The 16876-nt window shown below is 47.8% G+C and overlaps 1 protein-coding gene across 1 annotated transcript in view; it reads left to right on the top strand.

Annotated features, from left to right (window-relative positions):
• The window catches only part of TEK (TEK receptor tyrosine kinase), a 542264-nt gene that overhangs the window by 442066 nt on the left and 83322 nt on the right, over window positions 1-16876 (top strand). The window lies entirely within an intron of this gene.

Raw genomic sequence — 16876 nt, 5'->3', positions numbered from 1 at the left:
AGAAAACAACACCAGGCCACAGATTGTGTACGAGTGTGTGGCATAAAAGGATTAATTATATCTGGCAGGTCAAATGCGCTCAGTAGCCATAGCTCAATCTCCAGACATGCAGGTGTAGATTGCACAGATTCGGTTGAAGGACTCTACCCGGTTACTGAAACAAGAGGTCCCTGCGAACAGGTAGCCTGATGCTTATGCCCAGAAGTTCTAGGTACCACACTCAACTGGTGCATACTCAAACCACCAGGAAGATTTAGGCTTAGACATTCCTGATCTTTTTCAGTACTCAAGGCAGGAGAAGCAGGAGGATGAAGGTGTACAGGAGTCCCAAATTCCACTTGAGCCAGAATACACCTCTTGTGGAAACTCCAACACTCAACATTTTCCACACTGCATGTTCTCGATGGTGGCAAAAAGATCTACCAAGGGTTTACTCCACTATTGGAAGAAACCCTACACTATCTTGAAGTGTAGAAGCTCAGTTCACCTTATCTGGCATTTAGGGACCCTAACAGGTGGTCCAGTAAAATACCTTGGAACTCTAGCCACCTCCAGAGATGCACAGCCTCCTCACACAAGACCCAGGATCCCTCTCTGCCCTACATTTTGCAGTACCACACGGTGGTGGTGTTGTCTGTGAGAACCTGCACCAGCTTTCCTTTGATGGATGGCAGAAATGCATTCGGAGCCAGATGAATGGCCCTCAACTCCAGGAGTCGGCCCTTCACCAGAGACCCCGATTCCACCTCCCCTACATGAACTCCCCAGAACAGTAGAGATGCATCCGTCACCACCATCAGCTGCATTCAGTGGCAAAGCCTTAACGTTCCTTGCAATTACAGTTGACAGTAAATATCTGCAGGTCTTAATGACTGATTGATTAAATTCAAGACAATCACGGACAGCAGGCATGACTTGTACCTCCATCACAATCTAATATCCAACAATCTGTTTTCCAACTCAAATCTAGTGGAAAAAGGTTTTTTTAAATTATGTTTTAGAAAGGTTTAAAAAAAAAAATAGCTTTTTACACCCAATCTTCAACTTCACTTCTAAATCTGCACAGAGTAAGGGTAGTATTCCATAGGGATGCAGAAAATTATATCAAAGAAACAACAATTGCTAATAACAATCTTGTTTCTAGGACTACATAGCCATTTTGCTTAATGTTGTTGTATATTTGTCAATGTTTACAATTATGGCAGCCAGTCTAGGCTGTATCTCATGTTTGTATATAAGCTAATATAAGTTGCTTCACTGTAGCTAATATCTTTAAAGGGCTTTTCTGCATCATCTCTAGAACATTCATTCATTAGTAACAGGCTATCAGCGACACTATCATGGGGGATAGCTAAGCATACTTAATTATTGTTTTAAGTACCTATCTTAAACATTACCACATGTATCTCACTGGGTAAAGACTAACTCAGGTTAGTTATTTCACCCTTTTCCCTCAACTTTCACGCTTTTCCTTGAACTTTTCCCTCAACCGTTCCAAGTTTGCCATCACTTTGGTTCTAAATCTGGCAGCCAAGCTAGAACTTTAAAAAAAAGATAGACTATTTACAATGCCTCTGCAAAATGGACACCCTCTGCTATGTTTAGTTTTGCTATTGCAAGCATATGCCCACAGAGTTTAGACAGCAGCATGTTTTCTTTTTTTCTACCTGTATTCTTTTAATTTATCGTACATATGTCGTTGAGTTTGCATGTTTTCATTGCGGTTGTGTCAGATGTGAATGCAAGAATGAATTAGGGGATGGATGACATGTATGATGACTTATGGAGTGGATAAACCCATCAGTGACACAAAAGTCACTTTCATTCATAAGGCACACCTATTTCATTGACAGTGCTTAAGAAACTGTAGCAGCAGATCATCTTATGCTACTGCAGTATCATTGAATCTTATCTTACCACATTTTCCCCCATCTATGCGTTTCTGACAGCCATCTCACCACAATTGGAAGGTTAGTAGATTTTGAAGACATCGCAGTCAGCCGATTAGCCAGTAGAAGGGCAAGGCCAATTAATCTGTACTCCACCTTCTCATTTCTGGGTCTTAGTGCAATTACCTGCAGGCAAAGATACATATATTCAGCTGTGGCATGGGTGCTACCTGGGTGTTCAGGCTCACACCTGGTATAGCTCTCCTTCCACTGGGAACTGTAGATAGAGCTCCCACACCACACACTGCTTAGTTTGAGCCAGGCCTGTCAACACCAGGGCACAAAAGATAGGCCGGTGCCATATTGGGTCTTAGAAACCAAAAGAGGATGTGTTTTATTTTGTCTATGCAGATGTTGGTGCCAATTCAGTCTTTATCACCGGTATCAGCATGGGCACTACCATTTCCTGCACTGTCAATGGTATGTAGATAGCTTCTAATTAACCAACAGTTGCCACTAGTGACCCTAGAATAGGAGTCATGAGCAGGCACGTCCACTGAGGAGCTTGGTATACTCCTTCACCAACACTGCTATTTTGGTTTAAAGTTCCCAACACTTAGGATTCCTCTAGAAGTGATTAATAAAACTAGTTGTCTGATGCAGTTATGCAATCAGCCATACACTCAAAATTCCAGCGCCATAGTATCTGAGTTAGGAGCTCAAACTTGTTGAATCGGTTTGATGGCTTTACTTGTGCTGCATCTCATTGATAGTTGATAAAATAGAATGTCTCAATTACATTTTTAAGTTGTGGCTGGTAAGCGAATAAAGGCATAAATGACTTAGAGAAGGAGATACCTTTGAGTGTGTATAAACAAATGTGTCATTTGTGAAATCAGCATGAAAGGAAAGCTTTGTGATGCCTTGCACAGACACACATGGAAACGATGGGAGTTTTAAAAAGTGTATTTAATAAGATTTAGGAAGAACAGAACTAAAAAGCTCTATGTCAACAGAATAACAGCTCCCCCTGGAATGTTATTGTTCAAATCCCTACAAAGTTCCACATTCAAGGCTGAGGTAACATGCCTCAAGACTAGTACTTGATGAACCACACCACAGGGGGTAGACCAAGTAGGTGAAGACAAAACACAACACAACTCCTTCCTTATAGACAACAGACAAAGGGAAATACAAAGATGACAAAAGATGAAAACAGACAAACCCAGAAAAAATCAGAACGGCAAAAGCAGGAAACCAGACAGAGGCGAGTCAACAAATGTAGAAAACAACACATATAAACACTGATGTATAGTCTCCCAAACAAAAAGGAAGTCGTCTAACACAAAGATTCCTCAAACCTATGCCCAAAGGACAGAAATCAGGAGAAAAAAACTGTGCTCACAAAGCCTGACTGTCACTCCTACTTGCATCCATTTAGTTAGCATTATCACTGATGCTCTGCTCACACCTTTCTCTTTCTTTGACATGGCTTAAACATGGCAGCATCACTCTTGTTCCACCATTTACCACCAGACACACACAGCTGTTCTAGAAACCCCCTCTACCACAACTTCCGATCACCTTTTCTTGCACCATGCACCAACTGTATTCTGACTCTGTCACTTATTAAAAAAGAATCACACTTTTAATTCTCTTCACAGAATAATACCACAATTTTTGCCTCCTTTTTTGCATTAGTCTCCATCTCTTTATCCGTGCACCACACAAAGACAATTTTGCAGGCAAGAGATTCAAGCCATTGTGGCTCAACCAACACACTGCGTTTGCATTTCCTAAAAACTTCAAACGAAGGAATTGGGTTGTAAAGGCTATGCATGGTAAATGATGCATGATAAAGCCATGAGTGGTAAAGGCATGCGTTGTTCCATCGTACATCTGTGACTGTACCCTAACACGAAATGCAGCTATGTGATTGCAGGATCGCTACATAGAAATACGCTCCATGCAAGTTGAGAGACACCAAGCACCTTCCACTTCCACAGTAAGATGAACCCAAAATCATGGGCCACACCAAAGGCACACTGACTAACTGTAAATATATTTATCTTCAATTGGGCTGATAGACTGCAAGCTCTTGTAAGGGCAACTAATTCTGCAACTTGTGCTGAGGTAACACCATGAAGTCATGAAACTTCCACAATTTAATGATTTGTACAGACAGCTTACGCTGCTCTCAGGGCACCTTCATAATTTCTCAGACATGTGCCGTCCACAAAGATTACATAGTCAAGCTCAATCAAAAGTTCATCTTTAATGTCAGGCCTTGGCTTGGTGCAAAAATCTGTGAGATCCAGACAATCATGCTCAACTTCATTAATATTGGCAGTTTCATTTATGGTAACAGTGTTGATGGTTCAGGATCTGGCACTTTTTCAATACAACATTCTCCGCAGCAAGGATTTGATTCTTGTACCTTGTAAGTCTACTGTTTGTCATATATTGGGTTTTCGCTCGGGTGAGAAAGATTTCTACAAAGTGAGCGACCGAGGGACCATAACAGTTAAAGGATGTCCCATCACTATATTTGCACACCTCTGAATACAGATAACCACTGCTGCAACTGCTTTAAGGCAGCCTGGCAGCGGCTACAGGGTCGAGGGTAATCAAAAAATAAGCTACAGGTCTTTATGAATCTCCATGCATCTGAGTAAGCACTGAGAGAGTGCAGCCCTCCCTGCAAAACAATGTGAACATTTTAATGTTATCAGGCATTCCTAGTGCCATGGCATGACATAGAGTTTCACTCAGCTCTAGGAAAGCTTTTAAACACTTGTTGTCACATGGAAGCTGATCAGGCACATCTTTGTGTATCAGTCTCAGTAAAGGTTTATCCACTAGGGATAAGTTTGGTATTCACTGTCAACAGTAGCCACCCATTCCCAAAACCATTCTGAGTTCTCTCTGTGTTCTGGCTGGATTCAGCTGACGAATAGTCCCAACTCTCTCCTGACACCTTTCTCGCTCCTTTCTCAGTGATTTGTCCCAAGTATTAGACTTCTTTTTGACAATATTGCAGTTTACCTGGTGACACTTTATGTACATTCTCTGCTAGGTGTTTAAGCAAAGCAATGGTATCTTGTTTACATGCTTCTTGAGTGCTTGATGCGTCATCGATATATTGCACAAGAACTTAATCACAAGGCATCTGCAGAGACTCAAGATTATTTTTCAGGATCTGATTGAATATGAATGGGCTCTCTGTATACCCTTATGGAACTCGGCACCATGTCAAAACTTTCTCTCTGAGTACAAAAGAAAACAGGAATTGACTGTCCTCATGCAATGGAATGGAAATGCCTTGGCACAAGTCCACAACGGTAAACCATTCGGCATTGCATGGAATTTGGAAAAGGATGGTGGCTGGTTTCGGTACCACGGAATAACATGGAACAACAATGTTGTTAATCTTTCGGAGGGTTTGAACAATCTGATATTTACAATTAGGCTTCTATAGACCCATGATCAGATAACTTTTCTTAGAATTCCTTTCCTCAACATGTCTTTGATTATTGGTGTGATTCCTGCCTCTGTCTCTACGATCAATTTTTATGGTAGTGTTCTTGGAAAGATTGCATTGGACATCACTGTAATTCGGACTGGTTCTACACTTTTGATTAGTCCGATGTCTTTCCCTGTAAAATGAAGACATGAGTGGTAACCTTCACACCCAAATATAATCCATTGTTAAACCAATGCTCAGTCAAAATGTTTGGCAGGCTATCCGGAAAAGTGCTCTGTCCCTTTGCACTTCGTTAATATAACATGATGCATTGAATCAAGATGAATTGAAGATTAAAAGGATTAAAATGGATCAAAATGGAATAAATGGATTACATTGGTTTACGTTTGATGACTGACTCTTCGTTGTTCTCATGGTTTTGCATCCAGATTCTTGTACAAATGATTGCACCAGTTGTTAAATGTTTCCCTGTAAAATCCCACACTTCTGGATTCACAGTTTCTGTTAAATGAGGACGTAAATCTACTGTCCTCATTAAATACAATTCTACAGCTGCTTCTTGTCGGTCCATTGTAAATGCAACATCTTCATCATGAGTTTGAAATTCGACACCATCTGGTGTACAGTAAATTGTGCAATTTAACTTGCACATGAAATCCCTTCCTAACAGATTTACAGGACTCAAATCACACACTGCAAACTGGTGCTTTTCTTCAAATTAATCTATTTTTACAGGAACTTCTTCTGTCACTAGATTTGTTATCTGTTTATTTGTAAATCCTGCCACTTGGATCTTCTTTCCCGAGAGCGGTAGGTCTGGGACTTCCGTTGTTCTAACAGTTATTCGGGTAGCACTGGTGTCAATCAGAAATTACACTTGGTGGCCATTTACCTCACCTTCTACAAATGGTCCTTTTAGTGTACATCCAAGACTGAACAAGCAGGCAATATTACTCCCCACTCAGGCAACATCATTGCGAATTGTTGATGTCAAAACTCTCACTGTCTAGCATAGAGTACTGTTGGAATGGGTGCGGATTCTGATTCTGGAATGGCTTTGCATTAATCTTGGCATCTGATTCATCTTAAATCTAGGGTTTCCCATATTTTGTGAGATCATTGTCGGCATTGGATTTCCTCCGGGCATTTGACCATTGCCGCTCATTTTATCTGGATTCAGGCTACACTCCCTCTTCCAAATACCCAATATTATTACAGAAGTGAGAAGGGGTCCTCTTCTTCTTTGCGTTGCAATATCTACACGAGAATTTGGATCAAGCGAACACCTCTTTCTCTACCCTGTAAATCCTTCTCGAACACCTTGAGTCTGCAAACCAACCCCTTGCATTCCACCCTGGTTTCCTGTAAACGACTGATTCTGAAAACCTTTCTGAGAAAACCTCATCTGGGCTAACATGAACTTCTCTTTAAGCTTTTTCTGCTTCATTTCTTGTTCGTCACTACAATATTTTGCATACCTCAGGTTTTCATCCACCGATTTTGTCTGCCAGCAAATCACACGTTGTTGTATGTGCATTCCGCACTCTGTTCTTAACCCAAGAAAAAATAGAGACACAAAAATATCCCATATCACTCAATTCAGGATATTCCCATCCACCGTGTTGTTGAAACATCTGAAGCAAACGTTCATAGTAATCATGGGCTGAGTCCTTAGGCTCCTGTGAGGTTCTTTTAATCTTTACCCAATCAAAATCTTTTAGAGGAAACTTGCCTTTCAGAAATGCCTTCACATCATATTTTTCCATAACCGCAGGAGATGGTGCATTGGTGTGGGCATTACTTGTTGGTTCTGCACGCGGCCATTGTACAACAATTTTGGAGCCGAGAGGGTAAGGCGGATTATTAATCAGTTTCTTATACGTAAGTGAAATGGCGTGCTCGGGCAAGTATCCGTCGAGCCTATCCTCAAGAGGGGAGGCCTGTGGGGGCTTAGTCCCTGGAGGAATGTTAGCCTGAAGGGAGTGCCTGACCTGCAGATATCTGAAATATTCAGTATGCGCTAAATCGGATGTGTCCTGCAGGTAAGCAAAGGATATAACCCCCTCGGGCCCCCACAGGTCCTTGACCTGTGAGATACCAATAAGGTCCCAACTATGGAATCCCTTCGTATGACCTAGGCTGCCCAGTCTCTCCGACGCCCACAGTGGAGTGGCCATTGTCAGAGTGTTGGACCAACCCAGCTGCCTATGCGCCGCGTGCCATATTTGTACCGAGTGTTTGGTCAGCCCAGTGAGCTGATGTTTCCCAGGTTTAGAGTAGAGTGCGACTTCGTAATTCCCACCGGGAAGTAACCATCTGTCCATCCCGTAGCCGGGGTCATTTCCGTCCCTGTACGTCCCTTGGTTGATTGCCGACAAATGGGCGGCCCAATAGTACTTACGGATGTCTGGGAGGGCGATCCCTCCGTCATACCATCCTAGTGTTAGCTTATTCAATACACTTTTGAAATTTTAACAAATCTGTCAACATGTGTTTATCACTGTACACCATTCTCTCTCAATTTTGGAAATGCATTAATAAATGCTGCAAGATTGCTTCTGCTCCAAGGTACATGAACATATCCTCCACCATGTATTTTTCTCAATGGATAAGCCGAAGCTTCTCCTTCATCTGGGGAGCCTGTCGGGGGTTTACTATTTGCTTCAATTGCCTCTGATTGTTGCTTTTTCTTTTAATTTTTCCTTGCCCATTTGCTCATTAATTTTTCAAAATCACTCCATTTACGAATGCATTTGACTAATTCAGTGATATGTAATTTCATTCCTACATAATGTATTGTCTCAATAGCTTCATCATCCAATTGTGCCCTAAAACCTTTCTGAAATGGTATGCTTTTGAAAGATCAACTTCATATTTTCAAGCTAATTCAGTCTGTTTATCATGAGTAGTTGCAACACATCTAGTAATTTCTTTTCTGAAATATATTAGCCCTTGGTCCTGATTCACATGCTCAAGATCTAAACATGCTCTTGTTATTTCTTTTAATTCTACTTTTAATCTCAGAATATTTAATCGTCTCTCCTTCTCTGTCTGTTGTGTAGCAAGAACTCTCTGTCTTTTTATTCTCTATCATTTCTTCAATCCCCGGGGAAATAATCACATCCTCAAATAGGTTAGTCTCTCCCTGTGTTATTGGTGTCGTGAAGACAATCCTTCCCTCTTCCCTCAATGACTGAATAGTTTGTGGTAGTGTCCAAGCAACAATTTGTGAATTGTGCCATGTCGGGATGAACCCTGTCTCAGGTTTTCCTTGGATAGCTCCCTGAACTACAGCATTTGGGACAATATTAATTGGAGCAGTTGCTGTGCAAATCTCTAATTACTGTGCTGTTATAACCCTAGCCACAGGTGCTAGTACACTCACAATAGAAGCAGTACCACCTGGAGCCATCATTGTAGGAAGAGCCTTAATTTGTTAAGGCATAATATTAGATATAACAGATTGTACAACAGGCTCTTTTATTTGTAATGGCCTTTGAGTTTGAATCGCATTCAGGTCAACAGGGGCTACAGCCACTGTTGCATTAGGTGTCAACATACCCTCAGTATTGGTAGTAGGGGCCACATAAGATGGTAGGCGTGTGGACAACAATGTATCCCGAATTTCATCCCTTGAATCACTATCAGTGCCTGATTTCTTTTAAACTTTTTCACCTTTACTCCCCTGTACTTTATTCTTTTTCAACCTTTCTGGCTTTTCAGTAGTCCATCTCTGCTGTTCCTCGTCCCATCTAGCATCTGCATCATTACGCACTGCTTTCTTAGCCATGTTCTGATATTTCTTCGTTCTTTAGTATGTGGTGCTTTCGCCCAAGCATGTAATGCTTCATACTGTGTAGTTGTAGGTGGGGGTTTCATCTCATATAGCTTGTCCCTCAACCTTTCAATGATTCTTAATTCAAATATACCATATCTCGGAAAACTCAAAGGACCTTCATTTTCAGTGATCTTGCACCCTTGACAAAGTCACAAACATTTGTGTAACCTTCTACTTGTTGTCATATAATGTGCTGGTGTACCCTCGGGTGGTACCTCTTCACCTTTCCGTACCACAATTATCACATCGCTTCTCATATAACCTCTAAAAGCTTTAATACATTTCATGATTTCAGGTTATTCAACAAAGAACAAACAACGTAACTCAGGTCTTCAATGTTTTGATTCTATTCCTTACACATCGTATTTCTTTCTCCCATCCTGTTACAATTTTTATACTTTTTTTTTTTTTTTTTTTTTTTTTTTTTGAAACCGTTTATTGCAGGTTGTAAAAGTTACAGGTATGGGCCTACAACCACCCGGCCGGCCGCTAGAATGACAAAAGCATATTGCATACATACAGTAAAAGTCTCTCGACAGTGCAGAGCAGTGAAACAGGAGTAATCAATGGTGCAGGCCACACAGCTCCAAGCCCACAGTACGGTTCCCTTTTCTTGAAACAAGACAACACCAAAAAACCACACCCGCAAGGCAACCCGCGATCCAAAGTAACAGCACGTGCTCCATAAGTGGGGGATCCAAACCAGCAGCAGAACTCTGAGGAGGGGAATGGGAGTAGGCCAGGGACTGGGGGACCACGCGCCCGCGGCCGAGGGAGGGGGGCCGTCTAGGGAGACGGAGCAGGCGAGGCAGCCGGTAGCAGTGGTGGCTCACAAATACCCCCGCGGTAGGCGTTCCAGGGGCCCCAGAGTTTCACCCACGCCCCAGGCTTACCCCTCGCCACATACACCACCTTTTCACGAAACATACACCAATCCATATGCTCTTTCCAGGCCGACACCGCAGGGGGCCTCTGGGATCCCCACAATTGAGCAATGTCACGCTTAGCTATCATGTATCCCAGAGTCACCCACCGCGTCTGCGGGACCGAATAGTCATTCGGTTCCCATACATTCAGCAAACATCTCCTCGCTTCAGGCAGCAGCGCGACACGCGTGACCACACGCAGGACCTCATGCACACCACGCCAGAATCGCTCCACCTTCGGGCACTCCCACAGTATATGCATGAAAGTCGCCAGCGCACCACAGCCACGCTTACACAGTCCGTCACCAGCAAAACCCATACGCAGAAGCCTTGGCCCCGTCACGTAAACCCGGTGAAGGATCTTGAGCTGGACGAAACGAAGGCGAGCCGGGATGGCCACCTCTTTCGGAGAGGCCACCGCGGAGATCCAATCCTCGTCGTCCAGCTCCAGCCCGTCGGCAACCCAGGCCTCGCGGAGACTAGTCAGCAGGCACGATCTATCGTTGATCAGTTTTTTGTATATGAGGGAGATCGTGCTGTCCGGTACATGGCCGTCCAGCACTCTGTCCTCCAGGGGGGAAGACTCCGGAATGGATGCGACGTCCGGGAAGACGGAGCCCAGCGCATGGCGGACTTGTAGGTACCGAAAGTACTCACTGCCCTGCAGCTGAAACTCCGCCTGCAGCGTCTCAAAAGTTTTGAATCCCCCCCTCGTCCAGAGATCTCCCACCGTGCTGATTCCGATCGTGTCCCACTTCTCGAAGCCCTTCGACGTCCATAGGGAGCCCAACCTCTCAGACGCATACAGCGGTGACGCCCGGGTCAAACCGTCCTTCCACCCCATAGCTGCATTAGCCGCGTGCCAGACACGCACCATAACACGCGTCGGTCCCGTCAAACGGGAGTCGGGCGCGCCAGAGTAGAGCGCGCGATTGTAATCGCCACCGGGTAGGAGCATTTTATCCATCTCAAATGCCGGGTTCAAGGCGGGCCCATAAAGGCCATGATTAATTGCAGCTAGTTGGGAGGCCCAGTAATACCGTTTAATGTCCGGGAGGGCGACCCCCCCATCGTACCACGGGAGCGTCAATTTAGCCAGAGCAATGCGCGGCCTCCCGTCCCAGAACAGGCGCCGCTGGAGGCCCTCCACCTCACGGAAATAGCGTGCCGGGACCAAGTCCATAGTATTCTGGAGGGCGTAGAGGAATCGCGGCAGGGACATCATTTTGAACAAAGCCGCTCGGCCGAGCGGCGAGAGCGGCAGACGCCGCCAGCGCACCACGTCCTCCCTCAAGCGCTGGAGGGGGGGCAGCAAATTCCGCTCATAGCGGGCCTCCGGGTCAAGTGTGATATAGATACCCAGGTACCGAAAACCTTGGGAGGCAATCTGGATCGGACAGTCCCGTGGTAGGGCCGGAGCCTCCCCGGAAAGCACATAGACACAGGATTTCGCCCAGTTGATGACCAGGCCTGAGTTGCGACCGAATGAGCGCAAAACATCAACCAGGACGATCAGTGAGTTACGCGGGGAGGCGAGATACAGAAGGATGTCGTCAGCGTAGAGGGACACACGGTCCTCATGCTCGGGGGTCCAGCGGAGACCACGAATAGAAGGGTGCCACCGCAGCCACTCCGCCAGGGGCTCCAGGGCCAGGGCAAACAGGAGAGGCGACAGGGGGCAACCCTGTCGCGTACCCCTCCCCAGCGCGAATGGGGCCGAGACTCGCCCATTCACTACCACCTGCGCCAATGGGCCCGAATATAGCAATTTGACCCAGCTAATGAAACCCGGGCCGAACCCGAATTTCGCCAGCATCGCCCAGATGTATGGCCATTCAAGCGTATCAAACGCCATGGTGGCGTCCAAGGACGCCAAGATGGCCGGCTCCCGCACAAACGGGACACGCGCGAGCACCCCGTGCAAGCGCCGCAGATTGAGCGCCGTGTTGCGGTGCGGTATAAAGCCAGATTGGTCTTGGTGGACCAGGTCGCCCACCACGCCAACCAACCGGTTGGCCAACACCTTGGCCAGGATTTTGGGCTCCGCGTTCAAAAGCGAAATCGGCCTATAGGATGTGACCCGTTCACGGGGCTTCCCCTCCTTGTGGATCACCACAATTGTGGCCAGGCGCTGGTCCGGCGGGAGGGAACCCCGCGAGTGGGCCGCCAGGAACATCGCGCGCAGGTGGGGCGCCAACACATCCGGGCGTAGCTTGTAGAGCTCGATGGGAATACCATTGGGGCCCATGGCCTTGCCGGATGCAACCGAGCGAATAGCCAAGGCAATTTCGTCCGAGGTGGGAGGGGCGTCCAGCGAATCCCTGTCCTCCACCGTTAGGGAGGGCAGTGCGATGTCCCGAAGCAGGGCCTGGGAATCTTCCTCCGAGCAGGGGGAAACCGGGGAGTAGACTTCGCGGAAATAATCCGCGAAGCAGGAGACAATGGCTTCCGGCTCGGTGACACACGCACCATCAACACTCTCAATCAAAGGCACCACGCGGCTCGCTCTCTCCCTCTTATCCAACCACGCAATCAATTTGCCAGCCTTATCACCCACATCATACAATCTCCCCTGCTGCTCTCTACTGAGGCCCCTGGCCGCCTCCGTGACGAGGGCCCGATAGGCCGCCTGCTTTAGGTGTAGAACATGCAACTTGGCGTCTGTTACCCCGCTCCCCAGGTCACCCTCCAGTTCTGCAATCTCGGCCTCTACCCGGGTCACCTCCTCCCGCTCGAGCCGCCGGGCATGGGAGATAAAGGAGAGGGCCTCCTCTCTAAGGACTACCTTGAAAGCCTCCCACAGGGAGATGGCGGAGGAGACCGACCCCACATTCTCGTCGAAATATCGCTGTAAGGATTTGATCAAATCGGCACAAATGGTGGGGTCGCGCAAATACCATGCGTTGATTGGGGCCACCCCGCCATCCCCCCTCGGGAAGACATCGAAATGCAACAACAATGGGGAGTGGTCTGAGATACCCCGCGCTAGATGGCGCACCTCCCCCACCCTCCCTGCATGGGCCGCCGGGACAAGGATGTAATCAAGCCGCGAGAGGCTACCATGGGCACCCGAGTGGAAGGTGTACTGTCGCAATGCGGGATGCTTTAATCGCCAGCAATCCACCAGGCCCAGCGTGTCCAGAAGGCCGGGCAGCCACGCCTGTGCCCGGGGGAGGTCCCTAGGGGGATGGCGATCCATAGACCCAGAGGCTACCGCATTGAAGTCCCCCCCAACCACCAGCAGGCCACTCGGAAGGTCCAGAAGGAGGCGCCCCAGGTCCCCGAATGTGGTGGCTTGTAACCCAGGCGGGACGTACACTGATATAAAGATAAACACTCTACCCTCCATTCTTCCCACCAGAACCGTGTAGCGTCCCCTCTCATCATGGCGCACCTCATCAATCTCCAACGGGAGCGAGTTCTTGATCATAATACCCACCCCCCGCGAGCCCGAGGTGAAGCCGGAATGTGCCACCAAACGATATCCCCGCCGATTCATTGCATGAAAGGAGTTACCTATAAGGTGCGTCTCCTGCAGGAAGACAACATCTGGTGAAATACGTTTTAAGTACTGCAGGACCACACCACGCTTAATCCTATCCCCCAGGCCGTTAACATTCCATGACAACACAGTCAGATCCCTACCCCCCATCATACGTCGAATCAATCGGTCGTCCCCCATCGAGCATCCTAGTAACAACAACATAGTAGCGGGTTTGCCCTGCGGTGCTAACAAACAACACACCCCCCCCACCCCCCGGTCCCAACAGAACTCCCCCCTCCCTGCACCCCTGCATGAGCCCAGACAGCCCCCCCAAAGTGCAGTGTGCCTGTCGCCCCATAGCTAAAATACTAACTAGTCCCCCAGAGGAGGAGGGAAGCCCCCAACAGACCCCACGCAACCTCCATAGGAGGGGAACATACGCAAACAATAAATGGTGAAGGAACAACGTCCAGAGCAAGGCCTATTCAGTCACCCCTCAATTCTGATCCAGCGGGCCCTCCTCGCCAGCCGCGCCCCCCCGCCCCCCCGGCCCCGATCTCCAGGCAGAGTGTCCAGCCAGTCCCCAGCCGCCTCGGGCCGGTCGAAGAAGTGCGTGCGACCATCCACCTCTACCCTCAGCTTGGCTGGAAAGAGCATTGAGTACTTGAGGTTCAGGTCCCTTAGGCGACGTTTAACCCCAAGAAAGCTCTGTCGCTGCTTCTGGACCGCCGGAGTAAAGTCTGGGTAGAAATGTATCTCCATGTTGTCAAGCTTGACCGGTCCCTGTTGCCTGGAGGTCTGGAGGATAGCATCTCTGTCCCGAAAATTAAAAATCCGGGCGATGAGCGGCCGCGGCGGGGCACCAGTCTTAGGTCTGCCCCCGGGGACCCGGTGAGCACGCTCCACCGCAAAAAGCTTACTCAGCCCCCGGGGCTGGAGATGGGTCAGGATCAAATCTTCCACGAAAAGATCCGCCGCCTCCGCCTCTCGTCCCTCCGGGACCCCCACAATACGGACATTATTCCTCCGGGCCCGACCCTCGGAGTCCTCCAATCGCCGGTCCATCAGGGCGCTCGCCTGGCCAAGCCGGCGCACCTCCTTCTGGAGGGCCACCACGTCTGTCGTGAGGCTCGTTGTGGTGTGGGCCAGGGAGTCGATTCGGTCGTTTGTTTTGGACAAGTCTGCCCTCACAAGGCTCACATCCACAAGGACCGAGTCTATTTTTTGCGCTAAGGTGTCGAAACGCTGGTCCACCGAGGCCTTCATCTCTGCGATGGCGCCCATGACGTCCCGGAGGGTCAGATCCACCGGATGAGCAGATGCCTCCGTCGGGCCCACCGGGGATGCACGCGATGTCTCCGGAGAACCCTTCTGAAGCGTGTAGCGGTCCATACTGTTGGCCTGGTGCGCCGTGCCACGGCGGGTCGTCTTCACCTTCGCCCGGTCGCCATCTTGTTTGGTGGACATGCTGGCTCTTCCACCGTCGTGCCAAGCTCCCCAAACGGGCCGCTATACCAAGTCACGGGTGCCAGGGGGGGGGCAGGGGCGACCACCGAACCGCGGGTCAACCCACCGCCGGCGGGTCAGCCGGGCTCCTGGACAAGGCCACCGCACCCCGCTCCGCAGCCCGACCCGGCTTGAGAGTTAGGAGGGCGCAAAAGCGAAAGTGAAAGTGCGGGGTACGCCAGTCGCCCAGCCCCGCTCGCCGCTGTTATTCACTTTGTCCCCGGATCGCCCCACTACTCCAATCCGGGGGGCCGGCGAGGAGAAGGCCGCAACCTTCGATCGATGCTCCCACCGGCGTTCGGGGTCCGATTCGAGCCCAAAAAACGGGTGGCGCCTCAGCTCCGGTTCCCCAACACAGTCCCCTCAACAAGGACAGGATATCGCCAGGATTAATTCAGGAGGTCGCGGAGGTCCTCGGGAGCCTCGCACCTACGCGGCCATCTTGGTTGCGCGCTAGGCTCCTCCCCTACAATTTTTATACTTGAAGATTTGTTAACCAATCTCAATGCGGCAGTTACCCAACAATTAACCTATAACAGTGCAGCACGCTGTGTCGTGATCAACCAATAACAGCGCAACAGTACATCAACCGACCAATCTCAGCGTGGTACACTACGACACATTTCTCACTCCTTGCAGCAGTTCACCCTCCTTTACTATTTTCTTCGTACACACTATTCTCCAACTCTAAGTGAAAATAAAGTAAACAATCGTTGTCTGCTCCTCTAAAGAAAACCAAAGGCAATTCAACAACCAGAATTGGGAATAAAAAGGTGTCAGCAAGAACCCATAAAGAGTTCTAAGTTTGAGAGAGGTCAGAAAGCATAAAGCTTTAGCATTAAAGTCAGCTCAATAATCAATAAAAGCAGAATTTCTCATTAAAATAGATTCAAGAGACTCCATAGAGTCTCATAAACAAGCGTAAAGGGTTGTGGAAAACTGGAATAAGCATCTCCTGTCTATTCTAGGAACACACACTTATATAAACAACACATAGGGCTAGATGTATGACCATTTGATTTTGCGAGTCTCTAATTGCGAGTTTTTGTAACTCACAATTAGAGACTCGCAAAATTAAATATACTAATGTGTCTCAGACATATTTAGCGATTCTCAGTGGGTTGCAAATGACCTGCTTCATCAATATTCATGAGGCAGGTCACAATTTGTGACCCACTGGAATGGCTACAGTGACTGGGATGGTGGCCTGATGGGGGCAGCAGACCACCATGTCTGTGATTGCTTTTTTTGGTAATTCAGCACGTTTTCCTTAAAGGAAAACGGGCTGTATTACAATAATAAAAATGAAAAGTTTTCTTTTCATTGTTTAAGAGTAGACAGTAGTCCGTGGGACCACTGCCTGTTCTTAAAAATTCATCCACATTCACAAAGGGGAAGGAGTCCCTTGGGGACCCTTTCCTGTTTGCGAATGAGTTACCACCAACTTGAAGTTGGTGGTAACTGCAAATGTTTTGCGATATCATTCCCTGTTGCAAAACATTCCTACATACCGCTGTGATTCGGCATTAGGAAGAGACGCCCTAAACAGACCCCTGCCTGACATCAAATTGCAAAATGTGAATCGGTAACAAGTTACTGAGTCGCATTTTGTCTCTTGTGCATGCCAAAAATCATTTTACCGGTCCCGTTTGCGAGCGGTAAAATGCTTCAAACATCTGGCGCACAGTTTCAAGTGATGCAGTCTGTAGTTTCTTTCACTTCAGTCAGCCAATCATCTTTCTATGCCCT

This window comes from Triturus cristatus, chromosome 2_2, assembly GCF_964204655.1.
Source record: "Triturus cristatus chromosome 2_2, aTriCri1.1, whole genome shotgun sequence".
Taxonomy (NCBI): Eukaryota; Metazoa; Chordata; class Amphibia; order Caudata; family Salamandridae; genus Triturus; species Triturus cristatus.
This window is presented reverse-complemented; position numbering and strand designations above follow the sequence as displayed.